This window comes from Podarcis pityusensis (genome assembly GCF_964106645.2).
Source record: "Podarcis pityusensis genome assembly, chromosome: 3".
Taxonomy (NCBI): Eukaryota; Metazoa; Chordata; class Lepidosauria; order Squamata; family Lacertidae; genus Podarcis; species Podarcis pityusensis.
The window spans coordinates 17,830,033-17,851,390 of NC_138026.1; the positions used below are offsets into that span (position 1 = coordinate 17,830,033).

At 44.3% G+C, this 21,358-nt stretch overlaps 1 long non-coding RNA gene across 2 annotated transcripts in view; it reads right to left on the reverse strand.

Annotated features, from left to right (window-relative positions):
• Nucleotides 1-1,676: 1,676 nt before the first annotated feature.
• Nucleotides 1,677-21,358, reverse strand: part of LOC308473702 — a 50,537-nt gene continuing 30,855 nt past the window's right edge. For both annotated transcript variants that reach the window (XR_013984219.1, XR_013984220.1), the window contains exon 6: nucleotides 1,677-1,877. This is a non-coding gene — a long non-coding RNA (uncharacterized lncRNA). The remainder of the gene's footprint in view (nucleotides 1,878-21,358) is intronic.

The following is a 21,358-nucleotide window of genomic DNA, read 5'->3' on the forward strand; positions in this document are numbered from 1 at the left end:
CTATATTAGAGAAGCCTAGTGGGCAGCTGTGTAATCATTAGCAATACCACCGAGACCAGGACCTAGGATCAGTTTGGAAGGCTCCTCAGCCCAGCTGGGAGTATTATTTACTATGCCACCATCACAAGACCAACAAGTTAGCATAAGAAAAGCATGTCAGGAGGAGTGATGGTAAAACTAAACCAGCCAAAGCTGCAGTAGAAACTTTTTTTGACGGGGGAGCTCTTAATTAAAAGTTCTGTTATCAAGCATGGCAGCTGCAGAGAACGTCCAACTCATTCATACTCTTAAAGAGTCACTGGGAGAAATTGTGCTTATAGAGGAAGAAGGAGGGAATTCCTCACCCACACAAACCTTAGATTAACCTTTAGTTTAAAGAGTGGCTCATATAGACTTGCAGTCAGAAGAATAATTTTTTCCCCAGGGACTGTCCAATGACCCCAAAACAAGCTTCTTCCCAATCATAGTTCAGTGGTAGAGAATGTGCTTTGCTTGCAGATGGTCTCACGTTCAATCTCAGGTATCTACAATTTAGCCCTCCATGGAATGTGGGGTCACATGCACTCTGACAGCCCAGAAAATAATAATAATAATAATAATAATAATAATAATAATATCTATTTTGGTCCTCTAGGACTTCATGTACCACTTGGGGCAGGAGGGGAGGCAGGGAGAGCATGGATATGGAGGCCAGGCCTTGGTGGCTTTCTCCTACCATGAGGCTAGGCCAGTTCAGGCTGGAGAAACCCTCCCACTGAGCCACTCCTTGCCTACAGGCCGGCCACACATTCACCCCACTTGGCAGGCCAGCTGGAGGCAGAGGCAGAGGCAGAGGCAGGAGGCAGGCAAGAGGTGAGACTGAACCATCTTGCTGGTGCTTTGGAGATGCAGCTTCACCCGCCATACAGCCATGCAGGAACCTCTTGTCATCTGTCTGCACCCAGCACTTGTCCTCATGCCTCTCCTCCTGGGCTGTGAAACCTCCACCGTTGGGCTCCATTGGAGCAGCACTGATTCTGCCAGGTGAGAGCTAGGCATGCATCCATCTGTTTTCCCCACTGAACTGGTCCCAGGGCTAACTAGGTGATGGTCTGGGAGGTGTTGGGGGTCATGCTTCTCCTGCCTTGCCCCGGGTGCTGGCAACTCATGCTATGTCACTGTCAGGAAGGGACACTCAGATGAGGTTACAGCTAGATATGGAGCCACTGATTTATATCACTGAAGAGTCACCAGCTCAATGTACTCAGCTACTTTTCATTATTTGTAGTGGGCAGCAATCTTTAGGTTGGGTTGTTTTTTTTTTGAGAGAGAGAGATGCATGCTAAAAGAAAAATGAAGCAAGCACCACTGCCAAAAATAATAGAATAAAGGAGACTGTATTATCGTTCTCCCAGTCTGACCAGTCAACTTTGAGCTCTTTGTAAAACCTACACCTCTGTAATTGTTAGGCTGCCAGAGACACATATGGAAACACCTTTTGGGTTAATGAATATTAATTATTGTAGCAAAGTTGGAGGTAAATACTATACACTAACCTTGGCCCAGAAGATGAAGACTCTCCATCATAGTCAGGAGCCCTGCCAAAGACACTCAGAGTGAAGCCACTAGGGACCACAGAGCTCAGCGTATTTGATGGCAGTGGCTAAGGAAAATGGAGATAAAATCTTGATGGAGTCCCACAGTCTTGCCAATCCACTAGGCATGTGAAGCCACCGCCCAAAACTTTGGTCGTGGAGGACAATTTCTTTTTTAAGAACTTGGAGGTAGCTGTGTGTAACTGCCTTGGCGATGACAAGTGGCTCAGGTGAAATAATACCCTTCTTGCCCTTGTTCAAAAATCCAGATAGTCCCTTTTCCCTGTTGCCAGTTGAGTCTTCCTTCAAAAGGGAAATGAGGAGTCTCACACGAAAATCCCTTTGCTAGAGAGCATCTGGTTGCATACCAAGATTTACCAGTGATTGCCATTTCTTGTATATTTCAGTTCTGAAAACCAAAGTGCTTAACATTTTACCATATGAATAAGCACTTACTCATAGTTAACTATTGACTGACTGGTCTTTAAATGTTTAGATACAACCCTTCATCAAAAGACCACAGGGCAGCTTATAACACAGAACCTAATGAACAATGGATGTCAATATATAACATAAGAAGAATATATAAAATGCATTTTTCATGTTTTCTATGGATTGGGTCCCTGAGAAGAGACTTCCCAGGTAATAAATTTTCTTGCTGCAGAATCCACATGGATTCGTAAAGTTCCATCCATTATATATGTGTGATTGTGTGTATTTATACATATATAAGATGTGTTATATAATGCCATTTTTATTGCCATCTGCCTTGAATCAGTCCCCTGTGGGGGAATGACAGCTACCGCCACTAATTCAATTACGTGCAGCACCACCATGTTGGCTGAAACACGCCCTGTTGACTGAAATGTGTTTTTTATTTTATTTCCTTTGCTCGGGATCTATAAGGCTGTGGGCTTAAGCGAGTAGAACTGTGATTGGGGTGAGCCTTCCCCGAATAATAATAAATAATAATAATGAAAGAATGCTCAGTGGGTATGTTTACATTGTAAAGAAAATTTAAAATTAACACCTTGGAGAGAGCACCTCTGAACCCTGGACAAATGTTGCAATAGAGGTCCAAGGTAGAAAAAACAGGCGAAGGTTAATCCAAACACCAAACCAAATAAAGAAGAATTACAACTGCCTAATAGACTGTTTTCTTGTTTCAACATCTGGAAAGATGTGGGAGGCAAACTTCATTGTTTTTGTACACATTCCTGATGCCTAATTTCACCCACACCTGTATATTTTTAAACCTTTGTCTTGTTCCCATAAAGCCAACTCATTTGTGCTTAGGTACCAAGGTCCGGATGGCTACAAAATATTAAAAGCTGCAAATTTGCCCATTAACATGAAATGGCATCCCATCCCAGAAATCCCAAGGAACTCTCATTACTGTTGCATCTCTTCAAGTAACAAGGAAGTGAAGCATGATGCTTCTGCGTTTGTAAGAACTCGATAGTTTAGTGTGGCAGTGCCTAGACTTTGAAACTCCCTGCTTATTGAGATCAAACAGGCGCCTTCAATGTACTAATTTTGGCACCTGCTAGGAACATTCCGAGCACAATTCAAAGTGTTGGTGCTGACCTTTAAAGCCCTAAACGGCCTAGGTCCTGTTTACCTGAAGGAGCGTCTCCACCCCCATCGTTCAGCCCAGACACTGAGATCCAGCACCGAGGGCCTCCTGGCAGTTCCCTCATTGCGAGAAGTAAGGTTACAGGGAACCAGGCAGAGGGCCTTCTCGGTAGTGGCGCCTGCCCTGTGGAACGCCCTCCCAGCAGATGTCAAGGCGTTAAACAACTATTTTACTTTTAAAAGACTACTGAAGGCAGCCTGCTTTAGGGAAGTTTTTAATGTCTAATGCTGTATTGTTTTTAATATTCAGTTGGAAGCCGCCCAGAGTGTATTATTATTATTATTATTATATTATTATTATTATTATTATTATTATTATTATTATTATTACTATTATTATTATTCCTGTTTAGACAAGGTACCCAGGTGCTTAGAAAGTTGAGGTACTTTTAATCTGTTTTAGTAGTTTAACTTTTATATGTTTTAAAGTAGGCTTGTAATTTTCTCTGGATTTTACTGTTTTACGTAAACTGTTTTGAGATTTCTCGCAATCAAGCTGTATATAAATTTCATTAAGTAAGTAAGTAAGTAAGTAAAGGACATAACCGGTGGAGTACGAATCATAGCCATGGCTTATTTTGCATATGTGTAGAAATTCTCTCTTGTAGAGAACTTTTCCAATATGAAGCCTGGGAACTGGAGGTGGTAGCAGAATTTTCAGCAGAATTTGGACCCTCTGACTTACTCGCAAAGAGGACACTGATTTGCATAAAATGTGCACATGATTTGTATCATATGCAAATTTGCATCCTCTTTTACAGGCAGAATGTAAACTGTCCTGAGCGATTGGCTGCTTCTATAATGGCCTGCCATTGTCTCTAAAGCACCGAGACTCAGAGGCGAAGCCAAAGTGAGGCCTCCAGAGATTGATGGACTCCCAACTCCCATCTTCCTCAGGCAGCAAAGCCAATGGTCAAGGGAGTTGTAGTCAAGCAACATCTAGAGTGTATGTCATACTTTCCCTGCATATGTTCCTGAATTCAACCAAAGCTCCTGGCGGAATCTTAACCACTTCCTATTACCATCTCGTATTTTCCTGATTTTTTATGGAGAGCTGGACCATAAAGAAGTCTGATCTCTGAAGAATTGATGCTTTTGAATTATGGTGCTGGAAGAGACTCTTGAGAGTCCCACAGACTGCAAGAAAATCAAACCTCTCCATTCTTAAGGAAATCAGCCCTGAGTGCTCACTGGAAGGACAGATTGGGAAGCTGAGGCTCCAATACTTTGGCCACCTCATGAGAAGAGAAGACTCCCTGGAAAAGACCGTGATGTTGGGAAAGATGGAGGGCACAAGGAGAAGGGGATGACAGAGGACGAGATGGTTGGACAGTGTTCTTGAAGCTACCAGCATGAGTTTGATCAAACTGCGGGAGGCAGTGGAAGACAGGAATGCCTGGCGTGCTCTGGTCCATGGGGTCACGAAGAGTCGGACACGACTAAACAACTAAACAACAACATTTTCCTGATTCCTAATCAGAAAAATCGTTTAAAACTGCCTTTATCATTTAAAGCTGCCTTCTCTAGCTTCAGAAAAGCAAAGTCTTATAAACCGATTCCTGTCGTGCTTGCTGAATGTTGCCTCCTCCGATCACAAGCGCATTGTGGCCTTCCTTTGTTTGTGAACCACCGAATACATCAGCCTCTTTCAAGTTGTCTATCCACACCGAAAACCTTTTCTCTGCCAATCTCCTCAGAGTACGGTCTCCAGTTCTCACATTATTCAGCTGCCATTTTCTAATACATTAGATCACCCAGGCTATGCCAAAGCCCTCATTTCCGTGGCGATTGCTTCCTTTCGTATCGTAGAACGACTTTTCCCAGACTATGAAGTATGTTCTGAGTTTCAGGTCCAAATAAAGGCAAAATCCCACAGTGAGGCACACTGGAAAAACGGCCAAGTTTTATCTGGTTTTATGTCAAAATCATGTGAAAATGTGGCACGTAAATCTGCCAGGTTTTACACAATGCTGGGCCCAGGTTCACTCAGAAAGGAGGAGATTCTAGTGAACCTTTAGATAAACCTGGTCTCAGCTTGTCAGATAAGGAGACAACCAGGTCTTGCATGATGTTGACATACATTAAATACAGGCCACACTGTCCCACTTGTATTAACTATTCCTTGTTTGCTTGAAGCACAACTTCCCAGCTCCCATTTCCCCCTTATAGTGTTTGGCTACACTATGGGCAACCTCTTCCTGATTTATTCTGTGGAGCCAAGACCTGCTGGAATCTGTTCATCAAACAACTCTAAATCTTGCTAAAGCCAGTCTTGTTACATTTTCACTTTCTCATAGCCACCCCCCACTTCACTCTGGTTGCATAGAAAAATCTGACATTTGTTGAATCAAAAATTCTCGGAACTTGTCCTAAAAAATGATTCACAGAAAAATGCTTCTCCTGAACAGTTTAGATTGAATGCTCTCCTGGGTATCTTTTATTTGTCTAAAAAACACTCAGCACACCAGTCTAGGCATGCGCTAGTAGCCCCATGTCAGAGAAATCCATCATCTCAATTGTAAACTCCTGGAGGCAGGGGCCTCTCTTATATCAAGTATGTTTCGGAGAGTTTGTGCTCAGTCCCTCCTCAGCCACTGGGACTCAGTGGCTGGACCACACCCCTGGCACTCAGAAGTGATGTGGCAAATTCCACAGCATGACTTCTCCATCAACTGGTTAAGTATCCATTTCCAGCTGGGTGAACTGGAGGCAAGCTTCTTGGGTGAAAAGAGCCTGTGACATACACCCCCCAACATTTCTCCAGTGAAAATAGGGATAACAACAACAACAACAACAACAACAACAACAACAACAACAATAATAATAATTTTTTATTTATACCCCGCCCTCCCCAGCCAAGGCCGGGCTCAGAGCGGCTTACAAGCAATAATAAAAACAAGATGAATGATTACAACTTAAAAACAAAAATAAAATACATTAAAATAATGGAACATTAAAATATTAAAATGTAGCCTCCTCGCAGGGGGAGAAGGAAAAGAAAAAAGAAAGAGAGGGAGGGAGGGAATCAAATTGGCTCCAAGCCAAAGGCCAGGCGGAACAACTCTGTCTTACAGGCCCTGCAGAAAGAAATCAGATCCTGCAGGGCCCTGGTCTCATGAGGCAGAGTGTTCCACCAGGCCGGAGCCAGAGTTGAAAAGGCCCTGGCTCTGGTTGAAGCCAATCTAACTTCCTTAGGGCCTGGGACCACTAGGGTGGTGTTATTTATGGACCTTGAGGCTCTCCGTGGGGCATACCAGGAGAGGCGGTCCCGTAGGTACGAGGGTCCTAGGCCGTGAAGGACTTTAAAGGTCAAAAGCAGCACCTTAAATCTGACCCTGTACTCCACCGGGGGCCAGTGCAGCTTGAAAAGCACTGGGTGAATATGCTCCCATGGCAGAGACCCCGTGAGGAGCCTCGCTGCAGCATTCTGTACCCGCTGGAGTTTCTGGGACAGCTTCAAGGGCAGCCCCACGTAGAGCGAATTACAGTAGTCAAGCCTGGAGATGACCGTCGCATGGATCACTGTGGCTAGGTCGGGGCGGGAAAGGTAAGGGACCAACTGCTTGATGCGGCGAAGGTGGAAAAATGTCGCCTTGGCTGTTGCTGTAACTTGCGCCTCCATGGAAAGGGAGGCGTCAAGGATTACACCCAAACTCTTAACGGAAGGCAATGGCACTAATTGGGCCCCCGCAAGAGAAGGGAGTTGGTCCCTCATCCCCATGCCATCCCGACCTAGCCATAGGACCTCTGTCTTCGAAGGATTTAGTTTCAATCGGCTCCCACGAAACCATCCAGCCACAGCTTCCAAGCATCCGTGAGTGTGTAAGGGGCCGAGTCAGTGTGGCCCATCCATCAGCAGATAGAGCTGAGTGTCATCAGTATATTGGTGACAGCCCGGCCCAAAGCTTCGGATAATCTGGGCAAGGGGGTGCATAAAGATGTTAAAAAGCATCAGGGAGAGAATTGCGCCCTGTGGCACTCCACACACCAAGGAGTGGCGCGACGACATTTCCCTCCCTAGTGCCACCCTCTGTCCCCGACCAGAGATAAAAGAGCACAACCAGTTACGGGCTATGCCCTGTATCCCCACGTCTGCGAGGCGGTGGTCCAGAAGATCATGATCGACCATGTCAAAGGCTGCTGACAAATCTAAAATGATCAGCAGTCCTGACCCGCCTCGATCCAGTTGTCTACGGAGATAATCTGTTAGGGCAACCAGAGCCGTCTCCGTCCCAAAACCAGGACGGAAACTGGACTGAAATGGATCTAATGCCAATGTTTCCTCCAGAAACCTACCAAGCTGTTCAGCAACCGCTCTCTCAATTACCTTACCCAGGTATGGAAGATTTGAAACTGGGCGGTAATTGGATAGGTCTAAGGGATCTAACGAAGTTTTCTTTAAGAGTGGACACACCTACTATACCCTCCAACATTTCTCTGATAGAAATACGGATGTCCTAAGGAAAAGTGGGACATTCCAGGATCAAATCAGAAATAGGAATGGCTTCTGTTAAACCCAGGGCTGTCCCTGGAAAATGTGGGATGTAAAACTGCAGCCAAGTACAGTCATACCTCGGGTAACAGACGCTTCAGGTTGAGTTTTTTCGGGTTACGGACTGCCGAAACCTGGAAGTACTGGAATGAGTTACTTCCGGGTTTCGGCGGTCGTGAATGTGCAGAAGTGCTAAATCACGCTTTGCGCATGCGCAGAAGCACTGAATCGCAACCCGCGCATGCGCAGACATGCTGCTGTGGGTTGCGAACGCTGCGGGTTGCGAATGTGCATCCTACACGGATCACGTTTGCAACCCAAGAGTCCACTGTACAACATTCCTACAGTGGACATGTTAGGGGATGTTTTGTACCACTCAGGAGAAGACTTCCTGTTTCCTCCTGAGCTGGGACAGACTTCCACTACATGCAACTTGAAGAGGGTGTGGTCTGTTGTACTAGCATGGAGGAGCACACAGCCTCCATGGTTTGATCTGTGTGTTTGGAGAAGTGACTGCTTAGTCGCAGTCACTTGGGACTAACTTCTTTATGGAATAGTTCTAGTTGTTATGTAACCTAAACCTGCCTTCAGGGATATGTCTGTGAACCTGAATGAATCTGTGAGTAAACTACTTTTATATTAATGTTAATCAGATTCTTGTGTTTATTCTTTTTAAGAGGGATTAGAAGAGATTTTACCAGGAAGGAATCTTTAATAGTAAGACTCAGATGAGTCAGCAACAAGCTGATCGCTGCATAATTTAAAAAGGGGGGTGTTTGGAACTCTGCTAGAATATGGAACTTGCTAGCGCAAGTTAGGAAGGATATCATTAAATAATGTATCCTCTCCTGCCTCCCTAATCATCCCCACAGAAAATAGGGACACTCGGAGGGTCTGCTGTGTTCCTTAGTCCTAGTGAATTCTGACCAGGGAGACCTTAACCTGGTGCTAGTGCTGGAGCCACTCACTTTTCTAGAGATTAGTTATGCTGTCACATGCACTATAGGGCTGTTCAGAGTCTAGCTTTCCCCCTTGTATTTAGAGCCTGGCCCAAGCCATTTTGACACCCGAAGCAGAGCACCAAATTGCATCCCCTCCATGCCAGTACCCAACTGGACCAACTGAAAGCTGAAGCAGCTGACCTAGAAGTTGAGACCTTGAGTCTCAAGAGATTTGGCCAAGTGAGGCTTAGGGAAGGCCTACAGGAGGTCTCTCCCCATACATCCTGGCCTCAATTTGGGGGCAGCTGCAATCACGGAGCTCCAATAGAATGCTGCTCATCAAAATTTCGTGGATCAAAATTCCCATCACCTGTGGGACTTCCGGGTTGGTGCCTCTGGCAATGGCGGATTTCCTCCGATCGGGAGGAACCTGCTCCGCGAAAAACAGGGTCTGAACCGCCACGGCGAGGCGGAGACCCATTAAAAACCACAGGTGGGAGAAGCCTGTGGACGTGGGATTCGGCTGGCACCTTTGCGCCTCCCCTACTCGCGGGGAAACCCTGTTTTGGGGATCCGGAGCGACGTGGGGTGAGTGGCACGGTGCTTTGAATCGACTGCTTTTTTCACGGAGTGAAGCCGCATTGCTGTTGCCAGGGAGCACTGACCTTTTCCTGTGGACAATTGGATTTCAAACAACTACTCGTGAGTAAAGCGGAAAATTGGATTTTTAAATACTTTAATTCAGCACTGAAGCGGGAGGTCACAAAGAGGAAGTCCGCCTTCCGTTTTTGTAAATAGACTGAAGCAAAGACGTTACAAGTAAAGCCTTTGAAAGTTTTTGGCAAAGGATTAAATTTCCACCGGTTTAAAGTTACAAAACCCCCTTGGGAAGCAGGAGAAGAGGGGGAAATTTTGCATCTAGTGAGCCTGCAGGAGAGAGTGAAGAAATCAGATTACCACTGCTCTGAACCTGGGAACGGGCTGCCAGATGATGATTGAAGAGAGTGCTTTTGACAGAACTGATTTGACAGTTAGCTAAACAAGAGTAAGATACTGTTTCCATTGTCCCTTTCTGCGTTTAAAAAAAAGAGAGGAAAAGTAACTGAAATTTTATCTTTAATGTTTGAAATTGTGCTTAAAAGAACTGATACAAGTGGAGACTGTTTCCCTCTAGAGGGAGCTTTTGAAACTGTAACAGGACTGTAACTGGGGAATTTCCAGCTGCAGAAAAGGAGTTTGGGAACCAGAGAGCAACCTTGGGCTATTTAAAAATGTTGATAGGAGAGGCCATTTTGACTTTTTTATGTAAGATAAGCTGTTCGCTGGGACAGCTTCACAAGAAGATGGATGATATGACTTTTAAAGTTGATAATTTGGAACAGAAAGTGACCAACTTGAGTCAAAAAGCAAACACTAACACAGAAATAATTCAGGACTTGGTACAGGAACCCATTTTGGCAGGACAAATGGCGGAGGAGAAGGAGGAGAAGGAGAAGGAGAATGCAGCTGTTGTTCAACATAAAATAATACAAGTGAGATCTGTGGATTTACAGAAGCAAATTGGAGATTATAAGTTGAGGCCTTCTATGATTGAATTCAGGAAAAGTATGACTCCGAGGAATGGATCCCGGTTTGGATTAAAGAAGGAAAGTTGGAAAGAGCCCTTTATGCAGGGACTAACTGACTTTTGGGACATGGACTCGGACCTGGAGGAGATTGAAGTTTTGGGGGCCTTTGGAATTGGAGGAACTTTGAAATATACCCGGAAATACTTTATGGACTGTAGTTTTAACTATGGAAACTCAGCTGATTTGTCCAGAAGGAAGAAAAGGATTGACAGGTTGGAATTTCCCCAAGATTGGCTCTTTAGCATTAAAGAAAATGAAGAAGACCCGCAGAAGGGACTTGGAAAAGAATTAAGAGCCTCGGACATAAGGTCACCAGGTTGATGGACTTTATGGAATTGATGGAAAGGACTGGCAGAATCCTAAACCTGGGAGAAGAGATGGTGGAAGAAGATTGGAAAATTTAAACTTTTTATATAGACTTATGGTAAAACTAATGAGTGATAGAAAAATGGTGGAATGATTTTTTATTTTTTATTTTTTATGGGCTTAATAGAAATGTTGTAAGGAGTTAAGTACAGATAAGTAATTTAGTTTTAATGGAAAATAAGGTTAAAATAATACGTTATTTACAATATCACAGAAAATGGAGAAAGATGGAAAGGATTTGCTGAAACAATTAATAGAAGCGCAACACAAAAAGGGAGGTGAGAGGAGGTCGAGGAAACAAGGGAATGAAAGATAGAGTATGGAAAAGAGAGGATGTATGTTTTTAAATTGTTTTTGTTTTGGGGAGTGGGGTTTGTTTAGTTTAGTTTAATGTGTTTAGTTTTGAGTTTAGGTTGTGTTCTGTATTGTTTATATATTGTATGGTGTTTGTTTGGTTTTTTTCTTCTATTTGTTTTTTTTCTCTGTTTTTTCTTCTTTTCTTTTTTATTTCTCTCTTTTTGTAATCTATAAAAGTAATAAATATTATTTTTTTTAAAAAAACAAAATTCCCATCACCTGTGAACATTGCCCATGGTGGCTGTGACTGTTGGGATTTGTCATCCAACAACAGCTAGAGGACTTCACATTGGCTACACCTGCTCTAACCATTAAACAACATTGTAGCTCACAGAGAGTTGTTACAGAAGACTTTGTGTGGCAAGGCATCCCTCCTGCCCTTCGGTCCTCCCCAATACCAAGAATAAGAAGCATGGCAACAAATATTTGGGTGAAATCAAGCCACAACTTGACTTCAGATGTAAGATGTTTGGCATAGGCCTTGGGTAGACCCCACCCTTCTGGCCTGCCTGCCTGCTGGAAGAACTTACATTTTGGGGTCAACCAGAAATGAGAGAGTCCCTGAGTTACATCAAGGAGTAAGTCCCTCACTGGATTGCACCTGGGGAGTGCTGTGGCCCCTCACCCATACATGGGTGTCCAGATGGAAGTATGTCCCCTGGATCCATTTAACGGGATACCCCATTTTGGAGGGGCCAGGCAGAGGCTACAACCTCCCCTCTGTCCAAGACTACATATCCTGGGATGTGGGGGAACTCTGACCCACAATCGCACCCACCAGAGAGGGTAAGCAGACTTTTAAAACAATAGACCAGGCATAGGCGAACCTGGCCCTCCAGATGTTTTGGGACTGCAACTCCCATCATCCCTAGCTAACAGGGCCAGTGGTCAGCGATGATGGGAGTTGTAGTCCCAAAACATCTGGAGGGCCGAGTTTGCCTATGCCTGCACTAGACATACAGATCTGTACCGAGCACATTGCAGAATTGTCCTTGTACTTTACAGGATGATAGGAAGACCTAGCTAAGCTTGGTCATCTTTATTTGTTGTTGTTTAGTCGTTTAGTCGTGTCTGACTCTTCGTGACCTCATGGAGCAGAGCACGCCAGGCACTCCTGTCTTCCACTGCCTCCCACAGTTTGGTCAGAGTCATATTTGTAGCTTCGAGAACACTGTCTAACCATCTCGTCCTCTGTCGTCCCCTTCTCCTTGTGCCCTCCATCTTTCCCAACATCAGGGTCTTTTCCAGGGAGTCTTCTCTTCTCATGAGGTGGCCAAAGTATTGGAGCCTCAGCTTCATGATCTGTCCTTCCAGTGAGCACTCAGGGCTAATTTCCTTAAGAATGGATGTGTTTGATCTTCTTGCAGTCCATGGGACTCTCAAGAGTCTCCTCCAGCACCATCATTCAAAAGCATCAATTCTTCGGCGATCAGCCTTCTTTATGGTCCAGCTCTCACTTCCATACATCACTACTGGGAAAACCATGGCTTTAACTATACGGACCTTGGTCATTTTTATAGGCTCCTGCTTTTAGCTCTCCCTCTGTGAAACGCTGAAGCAATGTGGGAAGTTTTCTGCACAGTAGGTAAACCCTCCGAGAGCCATATTAAGGAAGGAGGCTTGACAGCATCTCATTACATCCAAGTAGAATCAGGGCCCCAAAGAGTGGTTTTTACCTCTCAACGTTTCTTGTATAACTTTAGCCGCTCGCAATCAGAAAGGCCGAAGACTCTGAGAAAGTTCCGATTGATGACGGATTATTTAAACTATGCTGTGAAACACTTTCAGCTTTAAAATGTTCTATGCCCTGAAGGATTTCATGAAGAATGGCTGCATTCCACAGCAGGAACAGTGTTTGGAATGCTTTTCCTCGACTCAGTCTGCAGACAATGATGATAAATTGAATGCATTATACTCCATATGTGCACATGCATGTGTGCAAAAAATTTTCTCTTCTTATTTTTTGGACAGGTGTTTTTATTTGGTTTCTTTCGTACTGAAAAAGAAAGAAAGAAAAGAAACGCCTCGCTTGTTTTCTACCAGGAACATGAAGATTGATTCCTTCCATATTACTGCCTCTAGGAAACCGAGCAGAGGATATAAAAACAGCACAAATCAACACACATTGCACACCAGCAGAAACACTCTCAAGCGTTCCGTGTTGGCTGCATTGGAGACGCCATGTTAAACTATAGTTCAGCAGTTACAGATAGGTAGCCGTGTTGGTCTGCCATAGTCAAAGCAAAAAAATTCCTTCCAGTAGCACCTTAAAGACCAACTAAGTTAGTTCTTGGTATGAGCTTTCGTGTGCAAGCACACTTCTTCAGATACACACGTATCTGAAGCACACGAAAGCTCATACCAAGAACTAACTTAGTTGGTCTTTAAGGTGCTACTGGAAGGAATTTTTTTGCTTTGACTATGGCAGACCAACACGGCTACCTATCTGTAACTGGAACTATGGAAGGCACCACATTGAGCCGCATGAAATGGAAGTCCATCAACCTCACCTGTGTATCTGAAGAAGTGTGCTTGCACACGAAAGCTCATACCAAGAACTAACTTAGTTGGTCTTTAAGGTGCTACTGGAAGGAATTTTTTTGCTTTGACTATAGTTCAGCATTATGCATTTGGGCATTTAGCATCCTGAGAACAAGGCTGTACTCTCAGTCTTTTCGTCTTCCCTCCAGTGGTGGCACCAGAAAAAAATAAGTTCCGAGGGAGGGCACAAAAGGGGCAAAGTATGTGTCAAGGTGAGGGACGTGGGTGGCACTGTGGGTTAAACCACAGAGCCTAGGACTTGCCGATCAGAAGGTTGGCGGTTCGAATCCCTGCCACGGGGTGAGCTCCCGTTGCTCGGTCCCAGCTCCTGCCAACCTAGCAGTTCGTCAAAGTGCAAGTAGATAAATAGGTACCGCTCCGGCTGGAAGGTAAACGGCGTTTCCATGCGCTGCTCTGGTTCGCCAGAAGCTGCTTAGTCATGCTGGCCACATGACCCGGAAACTGTACGCCAGCTCCCTCGGCCAATAAAGCGAGAAGAGCGCCGCAACCCCAGAGTCGGCCACGACTGGACCTAATGGTCAGGGGTCCCTTTACCTTTACTTTTATGTGTCAAGGTGGGCGAGCTGTGTCATACACATTAAGATATATGAAAGAAAAATAGCAGTATATGACAGGGATCCAGCAAGGGGGGAACCTCCTTGTTTTGGATATGCTTGCCTCACTGCCCTCCTTCTTGTACCTACCATGCTTCCCTCTCCTCCACTGGCATGGTCATGATATTGGCAGTTTCTGCTTATATTTTTGATTCACCACAGTGTAGCATCTGAACCTTCAAGTGTGGTTAATCAATAATGTTTTGCTTAAAAGCCAGCTTTCTAAACCATGGGTTCAAGTTATCTCATTTTAGCAAACCATAGTTAAGACTAGGGCTTAGGACTAGATTTGGTGATGTGCGTTGGGGGCCAATTTAGTTTGGATTGATTCAGACCTGGCTTATACCCTGAAGCAAAATCAAATATTTGGAAATCTGAATTCTCATTCCTTCCACTGACTTGCATAACTTTCCTCCCCTTACATAGGTACATGGACTATGAAGACATGGTAGCTAGCCCCTTAAGAGACAATTAACTTTGCTGAATTTCAGACAGGTAGATTCAGGGTTTTATGTGCTAGCCATCTTAAAATTTGCTCTTAAAAAAGTAAAATGGCCATAATTTTCTTGTTCCATCACATGTATTTATGTGTATGCAAGCTTGGTAGCTGTCTCCAGAAGGGATTTAGCCTAACAACAGGTAGGTCAAGGGCTTTTTGTGGTAGCCTCCTTTAAAGACCGCCCCCCCAATATATATATATTTTTAAAAGACCCTATAGTCTGTTGAGCACCACAATTGCTATCTAGATGCTTCATGCTAGTGCTAAGCTTTATAATTTATACATTTGCTGTTCATGTACTATTTATGCATTGGCTGTGTACAATATACTCACAAGACACAAACACCCACACAGCAAAGTACTCATAATGACAGACTCCAGCTCCCTTTCCCTCATTGCTCCCTCCTTACACAGTGTTGTTTTGCACTTTGGAGACAGGCTGTTGGTTTTCTTAGAGAGCGCTTTGAACTCCAGTTCAGCCCCAAGTGCTCTGGATTGATTTGGATTCGTCCAATGCACTTCAGACCGACTCAGAGATGGGCTTTGGGCCAGGACTACTTTGGACTGAATTGGCCCAGTTCACTTTGGAACTCAGGATTTGCTCAAAGCAGTTGCACAGCCCTGCTTAAAACTAACTCTTTATTGGGTTTGGGTCCCTTAGACAGAGGACTCAGCTATACAGCTGCAAATATAACATTTTAAGTGCATTATACCAAAGTGACACTAGATGGGGGTGGTGAGCTAATGGCAAACTCCATATATATTTCAAAACGTTTTTTTGAAAGCATTTTCACAGTGGTTTTTTTAATAAAAAAAAATATGTGTGTAGATTCAGCCAGAGTATACTCAGGATCTCAATAAACTATGACTTCCTAGATTTTTTAAAAAGGAAGCAGTGGAAATTAAACTGGTTTAAGTTTGACAGAGAGGAGGGAGGGAACAGCATATACAGTCAAACTGAGGCAACTGCAAGCAGCTCCACACAGCTTCAAGGAGGTCTTGGTTTTGCCTGCCCTCTTAAGTCCTTCTCCCCTCCTCTCAGGTTTCCCTTCAGCTTCTACCTCTGCCTCCTCAACCACCTGTCCCTCCTTCTTTGCTTCTTCCTCAGCCTCCTCTCCTTCTTCAGTTCCCTTATCCTAATTGTCATCACACTATAGTTCACAGAGCTAGCACCATCTGCCAGCAGCCACATGAATTACACTGTGATGACAATCATGCACAAATCTATATTAGAATGAAATAGCTTGTGCTGGAAAAAAAAAAAAAGAGGAACAGGAAGGTGTAACAGGAAAGTATAGTTTGGCTTCAGTTTCAAAAGTGAGAGGTGCTTTCTTGTCTCTAAAATAATCCGTAGAGGAGCCAAGTTTGGAAAAACTCATTGATCAGCTTTCCTAAGTAAACTTCCTTGCGTATCGGCAGCTATTATGAGTCCAAAATGACTGGAAACCTCTTAACCCATTAGATGTGCATCATTCCTTTCCTTCAAGTCACATCAAGAATATTTAGTTCAACTTTGGGTCACTTATGTCTCCCCTTTGGCCAGAAATTCCAGATGTCATAACGATCTGAAATGTAATTTGGGAATGATAGCAGCAGGACAGAACCAAATGAGAGATCGCAAGTACTGCACAAACCCCTGAACACCAGCCAAGCCAATAAATCCAGGGATTGTGCAGGTTGTATTGACATTGCATATTTCAACTGGAATCTCCAAGCTGATTGGTTGGTGGTCACTAAAATGATCATAAATAACACAGTCCTGCACAGCACGAGTAGCCAAGGAATGACGTTAAAATGTTAATCTTTCTCCTGCCCCCTCCCTATTTTCTCCAAGGCCAGCATCATTTACATGCCAAACACCATAAAAAGGATATACTACTGGAAACCAGAACAGCTAGAAAGTGATCACCAGAGATTTGTGCTCCCGCAATCAAATTTTAGTAAACTTGCTTGAAAAAGTTAACAAGCTGCAGCTGAGCAAGGCCCAAACTGAAGCCTAGAGAGGTCCTCCTTACAAAACTGTAATTTTAGGTGGGTTTTTAACAAGATGTTCCTGTCAGTCTGGTTTGACTGCTAGGCTTACTCTCCTTGCAAAGGGGTCCCTCAGATCTGAGACCAAAATTTAACATACATATGCAGTCCACAACCCATGAGTTGTACCACTTCAGAATAACGTGTGGAAGATTCACACCTTTGAATAGTCCTTCACATTAAAAACCAGTCAATCAATGTACCCAGAAAACCAGCACAAGTAAAAGCTAGGTTTTGGTTCCTGAAACACTAGCTTTCTGTGAGGTTTTGATGTTGTTACTATAAAGTTTACATGTTATCAACAACAATAACAGTTTTATTATTTATATGCCACCCATCGGACTGGATTGTCCCAGCTACTCTGGGCGGCTCCCAACAAAATATTAAAAACACAATAGAACTCCATCCATTAAAAGGGCTGCCTTCAGATGTCTTCTAAAACTCAAATAGTTGTTTATCTGTTTGACAACTGATGGGAGGGTGTTCCACACGGTGGGCGCCACTACCAAGAAGGCCCTCTGCCTGATCCCTGTAGCTTCATATCTCGCAGTGAGGGAACCACCAAAAGGCCCTCAGAGCTGGACCTCAGTGCCTGGGCTGGACGATGGAGGTGGAGACGCTCCTTCAGGTATACTGGGCCGAGGCCATTTAGGGCTTTATAGGTCAACACCATGTTCTGTTTAAGGCCTTGGTCTTAACCTATAATGTCCCATTTGGCCTAGGTCATACGAGCTCCCCCAGTAACTGAGATTTAGATATGGAAACATGCTTAGATTTCCTTCACCACAGGAGGACAGATTTACATGGTCTTTTTGGAAGTGGTGCCCGCCCTGTGGAACGCCCTCCCATCAGATGTCAAGGAAATAAACAACTACAGTGGACGCTTGGGTGGTGAGCGTGATCTGTATGGGATGCACGTTTGCAACCTGCAGCGTTCACAACCTGCAGTGGTGTGTCTGCGCATGCGCGGGTTGTGATTTGGCGCTTCTGCGCATGCGTGACCCCCGAAACCCAGAAGTAACCCGTACCGGTACTTCCAGGTTTCGGCGGGTCCATAACCCGAATAAACACAACCTGAAGCATCTGTAACCCGAGGTATGACTGTATCTGACTTTTAGAAGACATCTGAAGGCAGCCCTGTTTAAGGAAGTTTTTAATGTTTGATCACTGCTTAATGATGATGATGATGGGAGCCACCAAGAGTGGCTGGGGAAACCCAGCCAGATGGGTGGGGTATTAAGAAGAAGAAGAAGAAGAAGAAGAAGAAGAAGAAGAAGAAGAAGAAGTGTCCCTTGTGCTTTGGAGTTCAAAGCAGGCCTAAACCAAAACCCACCTCTTCATATTCTTTTAGGAAGAAATGAAAAAACAGATAACCAGATAACCAATTAGGGACCATGGCTACTTCCACACCCTGCACCTTTATCTCTGTATTCCAAGAACTGGGAACAAACTATCAGGGACACCTGCCATGGCTCATCCTCTTTGTAAAGTTCCTTGGGCTATCTGACTGATGGTTGCTGGAAACAGAATATGGATTAGGTGGATCTTGGTCTGCAAGGCAAACTTCTTAGGTTTTTTGTATCATTATTTAGACAAGCTTTTAAATGCACATGTCTGGTTTTGTTCTTTTAGAATATTTTGTTCTATTGTTTCGCTTTATTGCCTGTTCTGCACTTTGCTTTTATGATCACCTCCTAGAGTGCTTTGGCAAATTGGTGGGCTAGACGCTGTGAAAATAAACAAATGAATTATTCCTTTCTTCAGAACAATTTCTGTTGGGGAAGTGGGCGGGGATAGCCTTAGTAGGTCAGCTAATGAGTTAATGAATGTATTATTATTAATAATGATCTGAATAGGTGACAGGGCAAGGAACTGCTGTCTTGAATTTGCAGCACTGAATGACTTCATAATGTTGGGCAGTGATTAGGACCATCGACCAACAACAGCCCTGGTGGGGTGGATTCCAGTAGAACGAAGGAGCCAAGGAACTTCTCCAGCTGGCTTCTACCCTCTGACTTGCTCCACAGGGCTTTCTTCCATCGTGGGAAGGGATCTGATGAATGGTGATATTTTTATAGAATCGTAGAAGTTTAAAGTTGGAAGGGACCACAAGAGCCATCTACTTCAAACCCCTGCAAATGCAGGAATCTTGCCTAACGTGGGGTTTGAACCCACAACCCTGAGATTAAGTGTATCCTGTTCTATAGACTGAACTATCCCAATATAACACAACAACAACAACAACAACAACAACAACAACAACAACAACAACGCTTTTATTATTTGTACCCCACCCAACTGACTGGGTTGCCCCAGACACTCTGGGCAGCTTCCAGCATATACAGGACATAATAAAATATAAAACATTAAAAACGTCCCTATACAGGGCTTCTAAGGTAAAGGACCTCTGGATGGTTAAGTCCAGTCAAAGATGACTATGGGGTTGTGGCGCTCATCTCGCTTTCAGGACGAGGGAGCCAGCGTTTGTCCACAGACAGCGTTCTGGGTCATGTGGCCAGCATGACTAAACTGCTTCTGGTGCAACGGAACACCGTGATGGAAACCAGAGTGCACGGAAACGCTGTTTACCTTCTTGCCACAGTGGTGCCTATTTATCTACTTGCACTGATATGCTTTCAAACTGCTAGGTTGGCAGGAGCTGACACAGAGCAACAGGAACTCACACCATTGTGTGAATTCAAACTGCCAACAGGGCTTCTAAATGATGTCTTATAAAGACTGTATAGTTACTTATTTCCTTGACATCTGATGGCAGGGTGTTCCACAGGGTGGGTGCCACTACCGAGAAGGCCCTCTGCCTGGTTCCCTGTAGCATTACTTATTGCAGTGTGGGAACTGCCAGAAGGCCCTCAAAGCTAGATCTCAGTGTCTGGGCTGAATGATGGGGGTGGAGACACTCCTTCAAGTACAGTGGTACCTTGGGTTACAGATGCTTCAGGTTACAGACTCTGCTGAACCATAAATAGTGTCTTGGGTTAAGAACTTTGCTTCAGGGTGAGAACAGAAATTGCGCGGCAGCGGTGCGGCGGCAGCGGGAGGCCCCATTAGCTAAAGTGGTACCTCAGGTTAAGAACAGTTTCTGGTTAAGAACGGACCTCCAGAACGAATTAAGTTCTTAACCCGAGGTACCACTGTATACAGGGCCAAGGCTGTTTAGGGCTTTAAAGGTCAGCAACAATACTTTGAATTGTGCTCAGAAACATACTGGGAGCCAATGTAGGCCCTTCAGGACCAGTGTTATATGGTCCTGACAGCTGCTCCCAGTCACCAGTCTAGCTGCTACATTCCTTTTAGTTGTAGTTTCCCAGTCATCTTCAAAGGCAGCCCCACATGATTTTACCCTTGTATCTTTATGTACGGCGGAAGCTGCCTTGGAAGAATTTGTACACTGAAAGGTGGGGTACAAATAATTGCAGTCATTAAACAAATAGCAGCAGATCAAACTCTTTTGCACACCTTCATCTCTTTAGAAGCCAGATGGTGTACCTTCGCCTTTCTTTGCACATTTGATCCCAGCATTGGAGTCAGGGAAAGTGGATACCTTCCGCAATTCAAATCACTCACTGCTCACTGAAGCACTGATAGTTGTTCCAATGCAAACTGACATATTTAGCAGCCCCAATAGGAGTTAAAAACCAGATTAGAGTCTCACAGGTGAGATCACCTTGATGACTAAAACATAAACTGAGGAGGCTAGTGTGGTCTCCACCCCTCCCCCCTGAACCATTTCACAGCATAAAGTTCCCATTACACAGAGTTGCCATACCTCTGGAATTTTCCTGGACATGTCCGGGATTTCAGCGGCGGAATTAGCGTCCAGTGGGAATTTTGAAAAATTGTCAAAATGTCCGGGTTTTTGCCAACAGAAGAAGGAAGTATGTGTTTGACTCCTTGCCTATTTTGGTAAATTCCCCCAAATAGCACAACAATTATGATGTCGATTTCCCCCCAAAAGTTCAACCACTCTGATGTTGATATTTACTTCTTGAAATACGGCAACCCTACATTAGATCACGGTGTAATAGGATTAACAGGGGATAGCCCAGTTTGCAAGGTATGGTGTGAGTTCAACACCAAGAGGGAGAAATTTCACAAGTAGGGTAACTGTGTCATCATCAGCACATTGCTTGAGTTTTCTTAAACTAAGGCCCAATTCCATTTTTCTCCAGAGCATACTGTATCGCTAGAAGCTTCTGTTATTTGAAGGGCTCATACTTCCATGGTAGAGCAGGTGCATTGTTTTGAAAAGAAACAATCCAGATTTTGTTCCAGGAAAGGCCTCTGACTCAGACCTAAGAGGGCTGCTACAAGTTGTCATTTAATTTTGTGTTTGAGTCCTGCCTGAGGGTTTCCCACAGCCTTCTGGTTGGCAACTGTGAGAACAGGATGCTGGACTAGATAGTCCATTGGCCTGATCTAGCAGACTCTTCTTACTTTCTTACGTACTTTAATGGCAAAGATTGAATTTTGCTCTGAGCTGGAAAATGCATCGTGTTTTGAGGCGGCGAAGCTTGTGGGCAGCTAGGAAGACAATGGGTCCAGTTGACAGTCTGGGGAAGATACCTAGAACTGGGATCAATTAGAGTTCCCTCTGTTTGATGCACACAGACAGAGATGGAAAGTTGATCTGTGTCTGGGGTTTGGGACAAGCAAGAGGGT